Source organism: Chiloscyllium plagiosum, chromosome 21, assembly GCF_004010195.1.
Source record: "Chiloscyllium plagiosum isolate BGI_BamShark_2017 chromosome 21, ASM401019v2, whole genome shotgun sequence".
In the NCBI taxonomy this organism is placed as follows: Eukaryota; Metazoa; Chordata; class Chondrichthyes; order Orectolobiformes; family Hemiscylliidae; genus Chiloscyllium; species Chiloscyllium plagiosum.
In genome coordinates, this window is record NC_057730.1 from 13,056,280 (window position 1) to 13,073,869 (window position 17,590).

Here is a 17,590-nt window from a genome sequence, read left to right on the forward strand (position 1 = left end):
TTGAGCTATAGGGAGAGGCTTGAACAGGCTGGGGCTGTTTTCCCTGGAGCTGAGGGGTGACCTTATAGAGGTTTACAAAATTATGAGGAGCATGGATAGGGTAAATAGGCAAAATCTTTTCCCTAGGATCGGGAGTCCAGAACTAGAGAGCATAGGTTTAGGGTGAGAGGGGAAAGATATAAAAGAGACATACAGGGCAACCTTTCCACACAGAGATTGGTACGTGTATGTAATGAGCTGCCAGAGGAAGTGGTGGAGGCTGATACAATTGCAACATTTAAAAAGCATTTGGATGGGTATACGAATAGGAAGGGTTTGGAGGGATATGGGCTGGGTGCTGGCAGGTGGGACTAGATTGGGTTGGGATATGTGGTCGGCATGGACCCTTCGGGTTGGACCGAAGGGTCTGTTTCCATGCTGTACATCTCTATGACTCTATGACACTAATCCCATTTCCAACTTTTTGCCCATGATCCTGGAGGCTGTGTCAATGCAATAAAATATCTAAATAACGTTTAAATATGATAAGAGTTTCTGACTCAACCCCACTTTCAGGCAGTGTTCTAGACCAGCCATTCTCAATGGGGGCCATATGACCCCCTTAGGGGCCCTGGCACATTTGAAGGGGGCCACAGACTGAAAACTGTGAGAAGGGGAACAGCAAAGGTGTGTGGGGACACTGGCAACTGACCCGATGAAATACTCAAGCCTAACCTAATTTGGAGTCCAATATCATGAAACTTGCAGAAAAGCACTAAGGTCAAGGATCATATTAAGCCTGATAGATGTTTAATTTCATACAGTCTTTTTTAAAGTTTTGTCCAGTATGTCGGAATGTTCAAGTTTTCTTGGTGTTGAATAATAAATGACTTTTTGTTTGTGTTGTATCCCTGTTTGAAAGGGGGGACCTGGAACCTGTGTATAGTTTGTAGGGAGGCCATGGTCAAAAAACAGTTGAGAATCACTGTTCTAGACTCTCACAACCCTCTGAGTGAATTGATTTCTTCTCAATGCTCTTCTTAGCCTTCTACCTCTTATCTTAACTCTATGCTGCCTGATTATTGACCCTCTACTAAAGGAAAATACGCCTTCATATCCATCCCCTCTATGCCCCTCATAATATTACACACTTTTATATGTTTTCCTTTCAATCTTCATTCATCCAGAAAACAACCCCTGCCTATCCAATCTTTCCTCATATCTCAGACCCTCCAGCTCAAGCTACATCGTAGCAAATCTTCTCTCGGGTAACCACGTTCTTCCTATTGTGGGGTGTTCAGAGCTACTCACAGCCGTGGTCTAACCTATTAGACCACAGCACAGTGGCACAGTGGTTAGCACTGCAGCCTCACAGCGCCAGAGACCCGGGTTCAAATCCCGCCTCAGGCGACTGACTGTGTGGAGTTTGCACATTCTCCCCGTGTCTGTGTGGGTTTCCTACGGATGCTCCGGTTTCCTCCCACACTCCAAAAATGTGCAGATTAGGTGAATTGGCCACGCTAAATTGCCTGTAGTGTTAGGTGCAGGGGTAAATGTAGGGGAATGGGTCTGGGTGGGTGCGCTTCGGCGGGTCGGTGTGGACATGTTGGGCCGAAGGGCCTGTTTCCACACTGTAAAGTAATCTAATCTAAACTAATCTAATCTAATCTAATCTATGAATTATCCAGTTTCAATATAACCTCATTGCTTATCGAATCTGAAAAGTCTTGCTAATGCCCATGTAGACCACATTAAATCACGACCCTCATGAACACTCCTAGTTACCTCCTCAAAGAAATTAATCGACTGTTTCAAACAAGACCTTCCCTTAACAGATCCATGCTGCCTAACTCTGATTAATCTGGAACTCTCCAAATGCAAGTATCTCTGCCTCTCACAATAACTGAGGTTTGTCTGTCTGGCCTGTATTATCCTAGGCAAAAGTGAGGACTGCAGATGCTGGAGATCAGAGTCAAGATTAGAGTGGAACTGGAAAAGTACATTAGGTCGGGCAGCATCCAAGGAGCAGGAAAATCAACGTTTCGGGCAGGAGCCCTTCATCAGGAATTAGGCAGGGAGCCTCAGGGATGGAGAGATAAATGAGAGGCGGGTGGGGGTGGGGAGAAAGTAGCCAAGAGTACAATAGGTGGATGGGGGTGGGGATGAAGGTGATAGGTCAGAGAGGAGGATGGAGCAGATAGGTTGGAAGGAAGATTGGCAGGTGGGACAGGTCATGAGGATGGTGCTGAGCTGGAAGGTTGGAACTGGGGTAAGGTGGGGGGAGAGGAAATGAGGAAACTGGTGAAGTCCACATTGATGCCCTGGGCTTGAAGTGTTCTGAGGCGGAAGATGAGGCATTCTTCCTCCAGGTGTCGGGTGGTGAGGAAGCAGCGGTGGAGGAGGCCCAGGACCTGCATGTCCTCTGCAGAGGGGGAGGGGGAGTTGAAATGTTCAGCCATGGGGTGGTGTGGTTGATTGGTGCGGGCGTCCTGGAGATGTTCCCTAAAGCGCTCTGTGAGAAGGCATCCAGTCTCCCCAATGTAAAGGAGATCGCATTGGGATCCTCTCCCTCACCACCCAACGCCTGGAGGAGGAACGCCTCATCTTCCATCTCAGAACACTTTAAGCCCAGGCCCAATGTGAACTTCACCAGTTTCCTCATTTCCCCTCCCCCCACCTTACCCCAGTTCCAACCTTCCAGCTCAGCACCATCCTCATGACCTGTCACACCTGTCAATCTTCCTTCCCTCCTCTCCGACCTATCACCTTTACCCCCACCTTCATCGACCTATTGCACTCTCAGATAGCTTCGCCCCAGCCCCATCCCCTCCCATTTATCTCTCCAACCGGGAGGCTCCCAGCCTCACTCCTGATGAAGGGCTCCTGCCCAAAACGTCAATTTTCCTACTTCTCGGATGCTGCCTGACCTGCTGTGCTTTTTCAACACCACTCTCATCTTGCCTGTAATATCCTAGGCTATCCCTTCCTCCCTTTTTAAATAGTGAAACAACTTTAGCATCCTTCAGTCCTCTGGGTCCTCACCTGTGACCAGAGAGGGTTTGAAAATTATTGCTAGATGCCCCTGATATCTCACTACACCCCCCTCCCCCAACACCATGCTTCCCTCAACTGCCAGGATACATCTCATCCAAACCTGTGGACTTATCCATTTCTAATGCTGCTAAACCTGTTCCCTAAAGGGCCCTTCTCTTTCTTTATTTATTCTCTTACTCTTTATATGTTTAAAATAAAACTTTGGATTTTCCTTTAACATACCCATTAATGCTTCCTCATGTACTCTATTAGCTTTCCTAATTTCCTTTTAAACTTCCCATTACATTCTTTTCATTTATCTCTGGGTCTCTGTCGCCTTGTGCCTTCGATATCTGACACAAACATCTCTTTTTTTCTTAATCCAAACATTGATAAATCCCTGCCTCCTAGGTATCTACAACCTCTGTCCCACTCTTTGTCTTTATGGGAACATATATGGTCACTATTTTCTCCTGCCAGTAGCTGCTCCCAGCGTAGATATCTTAGCTCAGTAAAATTAGCCTGTGCCTAGTTTTGAATTGTTATTCCCTGCCATCTTCATCCTTTTCCATAAGTATCCTAAATCTAACTGAGTTATGGTCACTATCTCCAAAATGCTCACTGTTACACTTTGCAAGTGTCCGAACTCATTTCGGAATGTGAGATCCAAAGCTGCTGCCTCTCCTCATGGGTCTTGTATGTACTGGCGAGAAATGTTCACTTGGATGCATTGTAAGAATTATGCTTTCTCCATACCTTGCACGCTAAAACTATCCTAATTAATATCTTCCTCTACACCAAAATCTAAATATGTGTTTGACCCTCTATCCGTCCCTGGGTTTTGGGGGGCAGGAGGCCTGTAGTGCCTCCTATTAGACCCTTTCATGCTTTCTTATTTTCACCCATGTAGCCTTGTTTGATGATCCTCCCAAGTTATCATCCCTCCTCGTTGATCTTATTGATTCCTTGATCAATATTGCAACTCACCCTGCCATCTCCTCTTCTATCATAAAATTCCTACAGTGTGAAAGCAGCCCATTTAGCCCATCGAGTCTACACTGACCCTCTGAAGAGCATCCCTATTCCTGCATTCCCCACAGCCAATCCACCTAGCCTGCACTGTATGGGCAACCTAGCATGGCCAATCCATGGCCAATGCACATAGAGTCATACAGATGTATGGCATGGAAACGGACCCCTCGGTCCAACTTGTCCATGACAAAATCTTTGAACTGTCGAAGGAAACCAGAGCAAACACATGCAGACATGGGGAGAACGTGCAAACTCCACAGGGACTCACACCCAAGGCTGGAATTGAACCTGTGCCCCTGTGACAGCAGCAGTGCTAACCATTGAGCCACTGTGGCACCCAAATATCCTCCTCACTATCTCATCAGAGTACCCTACACTCAGGAATATTGAGCTGCCTATCCTGCCCCATCTTTCGTCCAAGTCTTGAACAAGGTACCAGAACAGTAATAGCTGTGGAACTGCATTGCTCCAAGACCTGGCCAGTTGGTGGAATGAGTTGGGGTTGTGGTGGTGTTGAAGAAATGCAGAGCGATTCTCTTAAGGTACACTGCCATTTTCGATTTCCCAGTGAGCAGTCAGAATTCATCAGCTCTGACAATAACTTTCCTTTCTGTTTTTTTTTTCTACAGTGAGGTCATGATTAAACTTAGAAGTTTCAATGATTGCCAAGAAATATTTCACTCAGATGATGATTTATTCGACAAGCTGCCTATAAACAATGACCAATGTATGTAAGTCTCTTCCTTTAATCAATCAGACTGCACTCAGACCTACAGTACACTCACACAAAACATGGGATGTTTGTGCTCAAGTCATGATAGAAATATTTCAGCAAACAAGTACATATTATTGAGCAAGATTTCAAGCTTTGATCAGGGTTACACGTGCGTGGATACGCGCATTCTGTAATGGGAAGTGAGTTTGTACATTGGAATTCTGCATTCAGATATTCTATTAGTCTCAACAAAGTAATTACTGGTTTGCTCCTGAGCCTTCCTGTCATTGCATTAAATTTTGGAAATGGTGTGTTTGCCACTTTCAAAATACTCTAATTATACATAATTAATTGGGAGCCCAGAGGAAGAGCCAATCATAGTTCCCTTCTCAACTATGAGTGTACGTAAACACATGTAAACACAATCATAATCTAGTCCTGTTGCTACTGTGAGGTTTCCAGGTGAAGAGAAGGAATAACGAAGCGCAACTGTGAAGCCACCTACAGTTGAATGTCTGGGAGTGGTCAGGTGCATGGCTCCCATGTGCCTGTCTCCCGGTGGATGTGGTAAACACGGAAATCAAATGTACCTTCAGGGAGTCGGTTCATAACACAGTTATTTCTCTCAACACCAGGTTATAGTCCAACAGGTTTAATTGGAAGCACTTGCTTTCTGAGCACTGCTCCTTCATCAGGTGGTTGTGGAGGACACAATTGTAAGACACAGAATTTATAGCAAAAGTTTACAGTGTGATGTAACTGAAATTATACATTGAAAAGTACCTTGATTGTTTGTTTAGTCTCTCATCTGTTAGAATGACCATGATAGTTTCATTACTTTCATATGTAAATCACAAAACCTTTTTTGAAAGTTACATTCGCAGGTTAACTTATACAATTGGCATCAGCCCAGATAATGTGTTGAAGGTGTTATTTCTCAGAATCATCGAACCTGGATTAAAAATAAATACTGGGAGGTTTGAGAAGCTTAAGAGAAAGGAGTTGCATTGTAATAATAAGAAGCAGTTTGAGCAAGCAGGTGGGATTAACCCACTGTTGCCCCTTTTAACTACCACTGAAACCCCAGTGAATGATTTGTTATCTCGCTAGTAATTTATCCTTCTGTCCAGCGGGATGAATTTCCATCTTTTGCCAGAGTGGCAGTTCAGTTACACTGTGAACAACAGTTACTCTAAACAGTTCCAAGAAAATAGGTTCTTACTTGATGCCAAGAATGTAGCTGAGCTGGGGTTTATTGGAGCTGGACAGATGCCGCTGTTCACAGCTGCTTCCTTGTTTTTTAGCCGTGTGCCTTCTGACCAGACTTCCGCAACCCCCTCCCCCCTTTTCCCTCTCCGGTCCCCAAAACCAACCCCTCTTCCTCCCCCTCACGCAACCCCTTTGCCCGCACAAAACAGTTCCCTCCCCCCTCAGCTATCTCCAGCACTACCCTCACCCCGTCCCTTACACCAACTCCCCTCCTCACCCAGTTCCTGCGATGAAAATTAAAATCCATGGGTCTCTGAAACAGCCTCCCAATCTCCTCTTCCAGCCAAACGGCACTTTTGTTTTCCTTCTGTCGCGTTCCCACATTTGAAAACACAAAGGGCTCTCCATCTTGCTAGTTGTTTTGACCCTGTCCAAAATATTTGACTACCTTTGAAACGTTAGCCCCACAAAATCTAGGGTAAAATCCTTCCAAAGGTCCTGATAGTAACACTTAACTCGCCATGTGTAATTTGTACCTAACTGCTATCATGCAGAGATCGAGTAATCATTCATATATACAGATCTGTATGTTTACTATCCATATATTTAGCTGAGGCGTCAGCGGAGCCCCCTTACTGTGTGGGCCCCCTGTTCTTAGGCAGGCAGATGTTACACGGTGGTCTTTCCCCACTGCGCCTTGGTGGCAACTGCCCCAAGCTTCAGCACGTCCCTCAACACAAATAATTACTCCATCTCTGTATGCAAAGAAATGGAATGTTTACATATGTATGGCATGACCAATTGTACAGATCATCAAAATATTTTTATGAATAAAATATATTTTTGAAATTTAAAAAAAACTGCTATCATGTAAATCTTTACAAACTGCAGTGGGGCTGAAGAAATATTTCAACTCCTGGTGAAGAAAGGTCATGAGCTCAACGTGTGAAACGATTCTGCCATTTCCACCAACTTCCTCACAGCCTGGTGCTGGGCACACACTCACAAAAGCAGTTTGACGTATAGGCTAAGACGTAGCAAACGCAGGTGCAGAACGGTGTTGAAATGTCATGTGAGTGTGCAAACCATTTTGTTGGATGGAGTGCAATGTGGGAAATGTGAAGTTCACCTTGGCGGGAAGAATAATAAAGCAGAATATTACTCAAATGCAGAATGACTGCAGAATGTTGAGACGCAGAGGTATCTAGGTGTTGCAGTGCATGGACAGCAAGTGGCTAAGAAACCTGATGAGATGTGATCCTTCATCACAAGAGGAGTTGAAGTAAGTACTGCGTTTGCACATTCTCCCCGTGCTAACTAAACTATAAAAAAGACCATTCTATCGCTGTCCAGAAGAGGGTGTGTCTTTGAAGCACTGTTACTTAGACAAAAAAGGAGACGCAAACAGTGGGAGAGCTGTGGGGGCTCAATGAACTGAATAGCTCTCTGAATGATTATACAAAGTTCCTATTAAAAGGGGCTCAGTGGTTAGCACTGCTGCCTCACAGCACCAGGGACCTGGGTTTGATTCCAGCCTTGGGCGACTGTGTGGAGTTTGCACATTATCCGTGTGTCTGCATGGGTTTCCTCCACAGTCCAAAGATGTGCAGGTTAGGTGGATTGGCAATGCTAAATTGCCCGGAGTATCTAAGGATGTATAGGTTAAGTGGGGTTAACCATGGGAAATGTGGGGTTAAAGGTGACAGGATGGATCTGCGTGAGCTGCTCTTTGGAGGGTCACTGTTAACTTGATGGACCGAATGGCCTACTTCCACACTGTAGGGGTTCTATGGTACAGTGGTTACGCTTCAGCTTTATAGGGCATTGGTGAGACCAAATCTCAAATACCATCAGCATTTTCAGGCTCCTTATTTAAGGAAAGATGTCAATACATTTGAGGCAGTTCAGACAAGGTTTATGAGATCGATACCTGGAAGGAGTGTGTTGTCTTATAAGGACAGATTGGACAGGCTCAGCTTATTTTTCGCTAGGGTTTAGAAGTGCAAAGTGTTGAGGTTTGTAAAATCCTGAACAGTCTTCACACGGTGCAGTGGGAAGAATGTTTACTTTTGTGGGTGAGTCTAGAACAAGGGAACTGCCGAGTCTTGCATATGAAGATAATTGGTTGATATCAGCGGAATGTAAGGACATATGGAATCATCCTCCAAAGGCAATAGATTTGGCCTGGATGGAAAACAGTGGAGGCGCTGCGATTTAGCCTGGGTCCACCAACAAGAGCAGGGCTGAAGTTAGAAATACAGACAGTAACTCACTTCCTGACTCCCCAAAGTCTGTCTACAAGGCACAAGTCAGGAGTGTGATGGAATACTCCCCACTTGCTTGGATGAGTGCAACTCCAACAATACTCAGACAGCTTGACACCATCCAGGACAAAGCAGCCTGCTTGATTAGCATCATATCCACAATGCCCACTCCCTCCACCACCCATACTCAGTAGCAGTGCTATCTACAAGATCCTCAGATGGCACCTTCCAAACCCATGACCACTTCCATCTCGAAGGACAAGGGCAGCAGATGCAGTGAAACACCAGTACCTGCAAGTTCCCCTCCAAGCCACTCACCAGTCTTCATTGGAAATATATCACTGTTCCTTCACTGTCACTGGGTCAAGATCCTGGGATTCCCTCCCTGAGGGCAATAAATGCTAGTCAACCAGTGACACCCATGTCCTACGAGTGAATAAAACAAAAGAGTTCCAGCCCATGTATCCCGTCCAGCAAATGTCCAATCAGACTGGTGGCAGTGGGTTCAGTTGGTGCTCTAGTCTTCTGCCTATTATTGACCATGTCAAGGGATTATGGCTGTGAGGGAACTTTTGGACTCCCCTGAAAATTCTGCTGAATGACAACTCTAGAAGGTCCCAATGGAAAGCAAGTTTACCAGCTGTATGCATGCGTGTGCATTGTTGTAACATCTTTGGGAAGGTTCATTCAGAAATGGTCAGGAGTGACAAATGAAACCACTTTGACCATCTTTTCCAGTCAAGCCCATTTCATTCTGACAGGATAAGGAGACTAACGTTTCTTTTATCTTATTAGACTTGTTGTCTCTCCATAATATGGAATGCCTCCAATTTTCCACTCTGCCATCAGGGGAGATCCCTTGTGTGTCCTTATTGACATGGACCCTCCTGACCATGAGATAATGCTATCCTGAAATTTGCACCGGACTCTGACTTCACAGTTCAGATGTGTCAGCCACAGCCAGGCAACCCCAGCAATCTTAGACCCAAACTCAAACGTAGAGATGGGAAAAAAAATATAACTCATTACATTATATCTAGCTGTGAAAAAGTAAAAGATATGGGAAACTTGGCTGAATGTCAAGAATGTCTAAACTTGCTCAAAAAAATGTGAAATTACCCCATACCTACACAGCAGTGTATCCAGGAAAATCCTCCCTTCTAACAATAACTTGTACTTGTATAATGCCTTTGGTATGATTAGGTATTCCAAGGGACTTCACAGGAATTTTAATCAACAAGCATTTGTCGTAAAGCCACATAAGGAGGCACAGGGGTGGCACGGTGGCTCAGTGGTTAGCACTGCTGCCTCACAGCACCAGGGACCTGGGTTCGATTCCAACCTCGGGCGACTGTCTATGTGGACTTTGTACATCCTCCGCGTGTCTGTGTGGGTTTCCTCCCATAATCCAAAGATGTGCAGGTTAGGTGAATTGGCTGTGCTAAAATTGCCCATAGTGTTCAGGGATGTGTAGGTTAGGTGCATTAGTCAGGGGTAAATGTAGAGTAATTGGCTAGGGGAATGGATCTGGGTGGTTAATCTTCAAAGGGTTGTTGGGCCAAATGGCCTGTTTCCACACTGTAGGGATTCTATATGAGGATATGTGCCACTGAGGGAAGTGCATCTTACAGAAGGAGAGTGTGAGGATTAGGGAGGGAATTTCAGAGTTTAGGAGCTGGGTATGTACTTAACTGATTTTGAAATTGGTCTGTTTTTTGTCATGAGCAGCAGTGCTTGCATTTAATAACTGGCATTGGCAGCTCTGCCTGAGATAACACTGGTCACTTTGTCCTAGTGTTTCCACCAGATCAAGTGCACATCCTCTTCCAATCTAACTGTTCTGTTGGTAATTTTCTGCCTGCAATCTTGACACTCCTCTTCTTTCAAAAAATAAAGCAGTCTATACCCACAGACTCAGGTGTGCTCTGGGAGAGCGTGTTATGCAGCTAATCCAAAGTTACACATTGGTGACAGGCACTTCATTGTCCCAGGAGGCTGCTGTCATTGTTCAGTCACCCATGGCTGACCACGTTTCCCTAATCCCAGTGCGGAGATTGAATTACATGTGCCGCTGTTACCATTGTGTAATCTGAATTTGGCACAACTCGTTTTACATGTACTTTGATTAGATTGTCGAAGTTCAACCAGGTGTAAGGAGCTCTCCGTCGAAAAAGCCAGTTGCTGCTGGAATTACAGCTCGGGGTCAGTGTGGTGATAGATGTAAGTGAGGTGTTAATTTATTAGAAACTGGGAATATTTTGAAGGAAGGAAAATAAATGAATTAAAATTAGTCCTGGGGTATTTTAGCCTTTCATAGGTCTGCTGCATCAGCATGAAGAAAGGCATTTTGGGAGTGTTTGGTGCAAGTTTCACCAATTCAATTCAAATGTCGTGATATACAGGGCCAGAACTCCAAACCAACACCCAATCGTTTCCAGGTTCTGACCCAGGGTTGCGGATATAATTAATTTGGTGGGCCAATTCCCAAACTGAGCTGGGGAAGAGTTCAATGTCTACTTCATGGCACAAGGCAGAGACCAGTCTCTATAAAATTCTAAATGAACAATAAAGTATTTCTAAACAGTACATTAAGCCCAACACTGAGAAAACTCATAAAATTCATAACTAACAGCTCCGAGTGTATACGTTCCTTTACTAACTTCTTTTCCCTAAGAATAATTAAGGACTGGAACAATCATCCACAAACCTCAATCATCAAGGAGTGGAGATTCATTTCAGGCAAATCTTTTCATCTTGCATTCATCAGACAGTACAAGAAAACAGACTATGACATATCCCTCCCAGATCATCTCAATGTCTTCAATGCTTGCTTTGAGTAGAATTTCGGTGGAGAGGTAACACTTATTCCGACAAGTCCTGATGAACCTATCCCAACAGTCACTGCACCAGAAGTCAGATCAGTTTTCCTTCGTGGGAATCCAAGGACGGCGATGGGACCAGACGGAGTACCAGGCCGTGCACTCAGAGCATGCGCAGATCAACTGACAGAGGTCTTCTCGGACATCTTCAACCTCTCCCTGCAGCAGGCCACTGTTCCTGCCTGTTTCAAGAGGGCCAACATCATCCCTGTGCCTAAGAAGGCTCATGCAGCATGTCTCAATGACTACCGCCCAATCGCCCTAACTTCGGTGGTCATGAGGTGCTTTGAAAGGCTGGTCATGGCATTAATCAACTCCAGCCTCCCCACTACTCTTGACCCACTCCAATTTGCCTATTTGACCAACAGATCCACGTCAGATGCCATATCACTTGACCTTCACTCCTCTCTAGAGCATCTTGACACCAAGAACAGCTATTTAAGAATCCTACTCATTGACTACAGTTCAGCCTTCAACACTATTATTCCCTCGAGACTGATTGCTAAACTTAGTGATCTCGGACTAAGCCCCACTCTATGCAATTGGATCCTCAGTTTCCTGACCCACAGGCCACAATCAGTGAAGATTGGGGACAATATTTCATCGTCACTAACACTCAACACTGGAGCTCCCCAGGAGTGCATACTCAGCCCCTACTATATTCACTGTATACCCGTGACTATGTCGCCAAATACCAGACTAATGTCATTTACAAGTTTGCTGATGACACCATCATAGTCGGTCGAATCTCAGATGGCGACGTAACAGACTTCAGACGGGAGGTGGAAGACCTGGGAAAATGGTGCACTGAGAACAACCTAGCTCTCAATGCCAGCAAAACCAAGGAACTCATTACTGACTTTCAGCGGGATGTTATTCATGTCCCCCTACACATTAGCATTACAGAGGTGGAACGAGTGGAGAGTGTCAAGCTCCTGGGAGTGGTCATCCACAACAAGCTTTCTTGGACTCTTCATGTGGACACACTGGTTACAAAGACCCAACAATGTCTCTTATTCCTCAGGCAGTTGAGGAAATTTGGCTTGACGGCAAATACCCGTGCCATCGAGAGCATTCTGTCTGGACGTATCACTACCTGGTATTCAAGATTGGAGACGGTTACAGAGAGAAGTGAACTCGGCCCGGACAATCACAAAGGCCAACCTCCCATCTATAGAATCCATCTACCAGGCCTGCTGTCAAGGAAAGGCCGCTAGCATTCTCAAAGATCCATCCCACCCTGGCAATGTTTTTTCTACAACCTCTACCATCGGGGAGAAGGTACAGAATCTGAACACATGCACCAGTTTCGGCAACAGTTTCTATCCTACTGTTGTTAGAATGGATGCACATACTCTTAGCATTCACCTGTACCTATGTTTTTGTTTTGCTGCTGTTTGCCTATTATTTACTTATCTATGCTATTTAACTCTGATTTGCCTGTATTGTTTGCAAGGCAAAGCTTTTCACTGTGCCTCGGGACATGTGACAATAAATTCAATTCAATACAATTCAGTGAGGACAGTTTGCAAGAATACCAATTCAAGGGGATAATCAACAGGCCTCTTACCAATCCTAACGAAGGGCTTATGCCTGAAACATCGACTCTCCTGCTCCTCAGATACTGCCTGACCTGCTGTGCTTTTCCAGCACCACACTCTCGACTCTTTAAATCCAAGTCTATTTGCAACCATCCAAGCACTCTCCCCCATGCAGTAATAATATTGCTTTTCTCCTTGAGTATTGATATTTTTGCAAGTTGTCCTGATGAGAGCAAGATGAAAAGCTTTGAAGACACGTTTCTTTATTTTCAGGCCAATGCTCAAACTCTGTCCTAACAAACAACTCGATGGCAAATCTATTGAACGTTTTGCATTCATGTGCCAATCGATTGTACTCATTGCACACCTCCTCTGAAAAGTCCCCAGTGGAAGATTAGAGGGAAACTTTACCAAGTGCCCAGCATCCCCAACAGATGCGCATGAATGTGTATCAGACTGTTCACTATTTAACCTCAACTCTGTGACTCTATCTCTAGGCTGCGAAAAAGTTCTTTTATGAGTTTAATAGCCAGTTAGTTGGAGGCTACCAAGTGGCTGGCTCTTGCTGAGAGTGCAGGCTTTTGTTTGAATACAGTTTAAAAACCACTGCTTACCAAACCTGAGACAAGATAGTGAGTGCTGCTGCCTATTCAACTAGAGAGGCATCACAGTGAATTTGATCTTGTCTTCCCATTGATGTAGATAGACTTTCTGTCTTGTAATCTGAAGCAAAAATCCAGATTGTTTTCACCTCTCATGCAATCGAAAGACACTAAGGTTGATTGTAGCGATCTCTCTGCTTTCCCAACAGAAATGAATTACCTCTCCATTACCTGAGAGTCAATCTTCAATCTGCCCATTTCCAGCTTTAACCAATGTGTTTGACAGCTGGCTTTATGCTAGCTTAATTTATGTATGTAGAATACACTTGATATCTTTAATTGTAATGATGTGGGTTTACATACGAGCAGGAGTAGGTCATTTAGCCTTTATAGCCTAATCCACAATTTCATTAAAAACATACCGACACAGCAAACAGGAGCAGGAGGAGCATAATCAGCCCTCCAAGCCTGCTCTGCCATTTGTTATGATCGCTCAACTCAATAGTCTGTTCCTGCTTTTTCCCTCAATCCTTTGATCCACTTCAGCCACAAATGCCATATCCAACTCCTTATTGGAATCAAATAATATTTTGGCCTCAACTGCTTCCTGTGGTAGTGATTTCCAAAAGCTCTGGGTGAAGAAATTCCTCCTTATCTCAGTTCTGAAGGTCTACCCCTCAGGCTGTGGCTCCTGTTTCTGCACCCCTACCCCCACACCCCGCCCCCAACGATCAGGAATATCGTCCCTCATTCACCCTGCCCAGGGCTAAGTTATGCCTCAATTCCATTTACCCTCCTCTTCTTCATCCAGCTCCTGGATTGAATAAAATCTTTGGACCTTGCTCTTGAAAGTTACCGCTAACCTGCAGTGTCCACAACCTTTTCCGGAGAAGAGTCTAGAATTGGACAGCCGACCCCTTCAGAACAGAATGGCTTCGATGATTTCTGGGTGCTTAAATAATGCAATTTGTCATTCCTACAAGTCAGCAGGAACTACACCGCAGAAGCATCTCCCTGGTTGTGTGACATGTTGAGGCAACCTGCAGTAGCGAAAGGTTCTACGTAAATGCGATTCCCGCCTCCTGCCTTTATGGGTTTTGTTGTTTACATCATTTCTGCCCTGCAGTCATCTCATTCCCACTTTACACCTGATTCTGTTTTTTATCCTGTCGTGGAGTTTTTTTTTTCCTTTCCCACTTTCTTCCCTGCCTGCCCTTGCCCTGTTCTTTGTCAAAAGCTGTTCCGTTGTAATATCTTCCCATGCTAAGAGCTGGCACAGTTTGTAATGGAAACTGGTCTGTTGCTGCCACAGATACTCCCTGAGTTGCTGTCTCTGTTAAGCATTTTTTGTTTGAGAGCAGTTAACTCAATACAGACCAGGAAATGAAGCCTGGGCCCTTCCTTGTAATATATGCTCCCACGCAGGACACAAATATGCAGTTTAACGAAATAAAAACAGCTTTTCAGTTTCCCTCTGTGATGTCTGGACTGCACAGCAGTAACTGATGCAGAACAGCAAGAGAGTGCAGGGATTTGAAGGAAATTGTGGCTTTCGTCTCTCTTTCAAGCTCTCTTTCCCCTCGCCAATACAGTTCAGCTATGTCTGCAACATATTTAAAACTTATCTCTTTATGTGCAGTAATTATGTGTTCCTTCTTTGTGAGATTAAACCAAGCTTCAGCAACCTCCCCCTTCTCCCTCAGTGATAGAACTGAGGTAAACGCTCTGAATGAACAGACAAGTGGATCAATGGAATAAGCCGTATTGGTTTCATGTAGGTATTAGACAGAATCCCGTGCCTAAGTGAGAGTGCACAGTTCTCTTGATTTTGAAATATTTCTTTTATCAAAATCATATTTTTGCTTATCCCACTTAACATCTTCAATGAGATGAATGGTGAGCATCTTTGGCTAAAATCCAAGGACGCACATTGATTTCAAACAGCTTGCTTCAGAAGAAAGTAGCAGGACGTTATGAGATGTCAGCCTGCGTTATTGTGTCTGATTTTAACAGATTTCCATTTTAACAGATCCAAAGGCTCTCTTTCACTCCAATACTTTCTCTTAAAATGGAGTTCATACTGTAACTAATCCCCATTCCCCCGACCCAGGCGAAAGCTTTGCTGCCTGTCCATATTCCTGGCAAGGTCACCAGAGATACTGCTGCAGCTAACACGGTTCAAAATATCTAACCTGTGTTTTGAAATCTATCAGAGGAGGAAAGAGGAGATTGTGTTTGAGGACGGGGGATTGCTTTTCTCTCTCACCAGTTTTCTGCCCAGGTCCTGTCAACAATTCATCAGTCAGAGCACTGAGTATAGGGGTTGGGATGTCATGTTGTACATTGTCAAGATATTGGTGAGGCCATATTTACTATACGACAAACAATTCTGGTCACCCTGCTGTAGGAAGGATTGGAAAGATTGGAAACATTTACAGGGGTGTTGCTGGGACTGGAGGGATTGAGTTATAAGGAGAGGCTGGATAGAGTCATAGAGTGATAGAGATGAACAGCATGAAAACAGACCCTGCAGTCCAACTCGTCCATCCTGACCAGATATCCTAACCTAATCTCGTTCCATTTGCCAGCGCTTGGCCCATGCCCCTCTAAACCCTTCCTATTCATATATCCATCCAGATGCTTTTTAAATTATGTAATTGTACCAGCCTCCACCACCTCCTCTGGCAGCCCATTCCATACTCGTACCACCCTCTGCGTGAAAACGTTACCCCTTAGGTCGCTTTTCAATCTTACGGTCTCACCCTAAACCTATGCCCTCTAGTTCTGGACTCCCCGATCCCAGGGAAAAGACTTTGTCTATTTATCCTATCCATGCCCCTCATGCTTTTATAAACCTCTATAAGGTCACCTCTCAGCCTCCGACGCTCCAGGGAAAACAGCCCCAGCCTGTTCAGCTTCTCCCTATAGCTCAAATCCTCCAACCCGGGCAACATCCTTGTAAATCTTTTCTGAACCCTTTCAAGTTTCACAACATCGTTCCGATAGAAAGGAGACCAGAATAGCACAAATATTCCAAAAGTGGCCTAACCAATGTCCTGTACAGCCTCAACATGACCTCCCAACAATCTTCTTCTCTGTCCACTACTCCTCCAATTTTGTTGTCATCTGCAAACTTACTAACTATATCCCCTATGCTCACATCCAAATCATTTATATAAATGACAAAAAGCAGTGGAACCAGCACCGATCCTTGTGGCACACACTGGTCACAGGCATCCAGTCTGAAAAGCAACCCTCCACCACCACCCTATATCTTCTACCTTCAAGCCAGTTCTGTATCCAAATGGCTAGTTGTCCCTATATTCCATGGGATCTAACCTTGCTAACCAATCTCCCATGGAGAACCTTGTCGAACGCCTTACTGAAGTCCATATAGATCATGTTCACCGCTTGTGGAGTTGAAATGCCCATTAGCCATGATTGAATGGCGGAGTGGACTCGATGGGCCGAATGGCCTTACTTCCACCCCTATGTGTTATGGTCTTATGGTCTTATCAATCCTCTTCATTACTTCTTCAAAAAACCCAATCAAGTTTGTGAGACATGGTATCTCATGCTTGAAGCCATGATGACTATCCCTAATCAGTCCTTGCCTTTCCAAATACATGTACATCCTGTCCCTCAGGATTGCCTCCAACAACTTGCCCACCACCGATGTCAGGCTCACTGGTCTATAGTTCCCTGGGTTGTCCTTACCACCTTTCTTAAACAGTGGCAACACGTTTGCCAACCTCCAGTCTTCCGGTACCTCACATGTGACTATCGATGATATAAATATCTCAGTAAGAGGCCCCACAATCACTTCCCTAGCTTCCCACAGAGTTCTCGGGTACACCTGATCAGTTCCTGGGGATTTATCCGTTTTTATGCATTTCAAGACATCCAGCACTTCCTCCTCTGTAATTTGGACATTTTCAAGATGTCACCATCTATTTCCCTACATTCTATATCTTTCATGTCCTCCACAGTAAACACCGATGCAAAATACTTGTTTAGTGTCTCCCCCATCTCCTGCGACTCCACACAAAGCCTGCCTTGTTGAATTTTGAGGGCCCCTATTCGCTCCCTATTTATCCTCCTGGATAGGCTGAGACATTTTTCACTGGAGCATTGGAGGCTGATGGGTGACCTTATGGAAGTTTATAAAATCATGAGGGGCATGGATAGGGTGAAAAGCCAAGGTCTTTTCCCCAGGGTGAGGGAGTCCAAAAGTAGTGGGCATAGATTTAAGATGAGAGAGATAAGATGAGATTTAAGATTTAAATAAAGGAGCTAAGGGGTAACTTTTTCACACAGATGGTGGTGCATGTACGGA